The following is a 3,608-nucleotide window of genomic DNA, read 5'->3' as shown; positions in this document are numbered from 1 at the left end:
ACCTGGGCTGTGGGATAGACCGCAAGAGGCTGGCTGGCTCCCGGAGTCAGACGGCGGGAGGGCCCCAGGGTGCCGGCAGCTCCTTGCTCCTCCCTGCTTCATGGGGAGCCTCAGGCAGCTGTGGGGAAGTAGGCAGAGAAGCAACTGGGGATGGGGAAAGAGTCTGTAAACACGCGGACCATACGCGCCCTTCACCGAGGCTCTGGGGGTGGGGAGGCAGGGGGGATCGCTGCTGGATGCAACTGGCTCCGTGGTGGTTTCTGTTGCACTTATTGAATTATTATTTATTGCCTTGCTCTGCTTTGTTTTGCTGTGTGAAGTTCTTATGTCCTCCAGTTACTAAATCTAAGAGGAACAGCCAAAGGCCCTTAGTGGGGAGGTGGTGGGCCTGGTGTTTCAGCCTTCATGCTTGGTAGGGTGTGTGTGTGTGCACGCGCGTGTGTGTTTGGAGGGCTGGTCCTCCGCAGACACACTCCCGTTGTGCCTGTGTGTCTTCAGGAGATCAAGAGCACGTGAAGCCGTAGGATTATTTAGCCGCCTTGAGCCCCCGTGGCAGAAAAGTGAGGGCAGACGTTCCAGCTCTGTTCATGGTGACGTTGCCAGGACCCACCCTGACATCTGCGAGGCTGGCTGGCCTTCCACTGACTCAGGCTTGCTCTCGCTGCCCTTTGCCTGGGTTGATTGGAGCCATGTGCGAAATCAGCCTTCTGCAAAGCAGGCACTGAGAACCCCTGGAAAAGAGAGGAGGGCCCAGCAGAGACTGCTTCCTGAAGCTTCCAGGCCTATGACCTCTGCCCCCGGCGCCCCGGTCACTCTGGAGGTTGCTCTGATCACTCTGAGCTTGGCCCTGCAATGTCCCCTCTCTCTCCCCGTCTTTGTTTCCTCCCTGATCCCCCTGGGAAGAGGTTGGTGGGAGCCTCTTGTGATACTTCCTGGCAATTTGGGGGATGGAGCAGGAACATGGATTGAGGTCCCAGCTCTGGCTTCACCTCTCACTGGGCGACCTTAGTTCCCTTCAGCTTCCTCTGGTGGTGAGAACACGTATGTCATGGGGGTGGTTTTGAAGCTTAACTAATGCGTTCGGCACTCATCAGGGCTCGTCCAGCCCCCATACTGGTTTTCCCCTTGCTTCTCCAACTGGGGCGTCACAGAGGATGAGGTCTCCTGAGTCAAATGGGCTCCCAGGATCGTCTAGACCTGGGCCTGCCCAGCATCTCAGGGCAGAAATACCTGAACCAAATCTGACTGCTGAGACAAAGAGACCTCATACCTTTGCTCAGAATGTCCGCTGATCAGTGCTTTGCAAAGGGGAATTTTATTTTAGGGTTCAATAGCTTCATTCAGATCCCTTCTAGCATCCTTGCAGCCCTATGGCCGGGAGACGATGGAAGAGAGAGGTTTCCCCACCCACAGCAAGTGTTTATACTTTCCTTTCCATTTTATACGCTGCCCTCTCAGTCATCCTAAATGTTTATTTAACGATGCTCAAAGACCTTTTAAGCTTCCTTGGTTTAATGTTTGCTAAACACCCTGTCACTTCCACTTCTACTGATAATTTCCTGCCTGCTGTCGAGCGGCCCCCGCTTACACACTGTCTGGAAAGTCTTAATGAAGAAACGAAAGGCTCGGTCCCCACAAGGGTGTGGGCAGCCCATGAGGTCAGGAGGCTCTCTGGGACAGAGAAAAATGAAGAGGAGCCGGGATGTTGGGAACTCACTTGGAATTCAGGAGTTTCTAAGATCGGCGAGGGGGGCAAAATTTCAACCAGATTGTGTCAGTTGTCAGAATCCCGGGCAGAACCTAAATGGCCTCTGGGCCCTCGCTGGGACCCAAGCCTGGCCCAGAGTTTCTCCATCATGAGGAGGAAGGAAGGGCAAGACCAGATGCCAGGTGGTGGTTCAGCGTGATTCCTGGCACACGAGCTAAGGCATGCCAGGGAGAGAAGCTGGCTGTTTTTCAGGCCGCAGGCTGAATGCTCAGCCAAACTCCAAGCTCAGTTCATCTCTGGCGTCCTATTTCTTCCTAGCGGCCATAGTTGGACAGCTCTAAAAATGTAGACTTATGGCCACTTGGCCGCAGGAAGTTGCATGGTGTTGCCCTGTGTGGTCATGCAGGTTCTGCACTGAGCAAATCTAGGCCTCTAAGTCACACTGCAGTCTAAATGAATGGTGCTCTCTTGAGCTGTGCAGTGATGCAGGTTAGCTCTCGACCCAGAAGCAAGCTGGGCAATTCTGTGGCAAAGAAGTGGGGCAAGATTGACTGAAGGTGGTGTGTGCAAGGCCAGAGCGAGGGGTTTTGAGTAGGACCCCTCTCTTCAGGCCAGCCCCACCCACATCCCACCCTAGTGGAGAAATTCCAGATCGGAAAGCTGTGCAGCAGACAGCAGGGGCCTAGCATCCTTGCACTTGAGTCTGGAGCTCCTTCATTCGCAAGAATAATGTTTTAAAAAATTCAAAGGCTTTTTCCCCTTCAAAGCTGACAGTTTAGGGACTTTCCTGGTGGTCCAGTGGTTAGGGCTCCACCCTCCCCAGGCAGGGGTGTGGGTTCCATCCCTGGCCGGGGAACTAAGATCCTGTATGCTGTGTTTTGCCACCAAAAGATAACAAGAATAACAAAGCTGTCAGCCTCGTGGGAATCATACAACTACTAAGCATGGGCTGCCAGGCTTCCTGGGGCTCAGACGGTCACAGACCCGCTTGCAAGGTGGGAGAGCCGGGTTTGATCCCTGCATCGGGCAGATCCCCTGGAGAAGAGGATGACAACCCACTCCAGTATTCTTGCCTGGAGAATTCTATGGACACATGAGCTTGGCAGGCTGCAGTCCGTGGGGTCACAAAGAGTCGGACAGGACTGAGCGACTAACACTGTCACTTTCAAGCGTGGCCTACATTGGAAGTTCTTCCCATGAGAACTAGAGCGTTTCAGGGCAGAGGCAGATCAGTGTCAGCTGGGGTGGTTGGGGACCATTTCTTGGAAGAGTTGGGTCTTCACACTTGGCTAAGAGAATGGGGTAGCGTGGACAGGTATGGGGGCCAGGAGAGCAAAATTCACACGTGGAATGACTGGGGTGACAGCCAGAGGGTGGGGTTCACCCGAGCATTGGCTTGGACTGTGGGGTGAGGCGGGGTGCCAGCCGAGACCATGTCTGTGCTGAGTGGTCACGTGGGACCGGGTTTGAGTGACTTTAATCCAGGGGTGTAGTTTGGAATCCATTCTGTTAGGAAGCCACTGGGAGGCTTCTGAGGGGGGACAAATTTATGAAGAGAGAAAAGTGCTGTTAGAGTGTCCCCAGCTTGGGGGCAGTGGGGGAGAGAGACCCCGGTGGGAAGACTTAGCAGCATTCAGCGTAGGCTCCCTAACTCTGCCTTTCCCTGAGCCAAGTTCCTTTCCCCTGGGGCCAGTCCAGCTGTCCACAGGGGCCAAGAAGGGCTGTCGTTCCTGGAGGTGTGATCGACTCTCTAATAATGGGCCAGCGAGGCCACGTCCCCTCCCACGACACCCTATCGCTCATGGCTGACTGCTTCCAAATGATGCGGAGAGCCTGCCCGCTGTGTATGTGTCGGGGGTGAACCCAGGGAGGAAGAACTCACTGAAGCCAGGAGATGAGC

This window comes from Oryx dammah, unplaced genomic scaffold, assembly GCF_014754425.2.
Source record: "Oryx dammah isolate SB20612 unplaced genomic scaffold, SCBI_Odam_1.1 HiC_scaffold_7, whole genome shotgun sequence".
Classification (NCBI taxonomy): Eukaryota; Metazoa; Chordata; class Mammalia; order Artiodactyla; family Bovidae; genus Oryx; species Oryx dammah.
Note: the sequence above shows the minus strand (reverse complement) of the source record.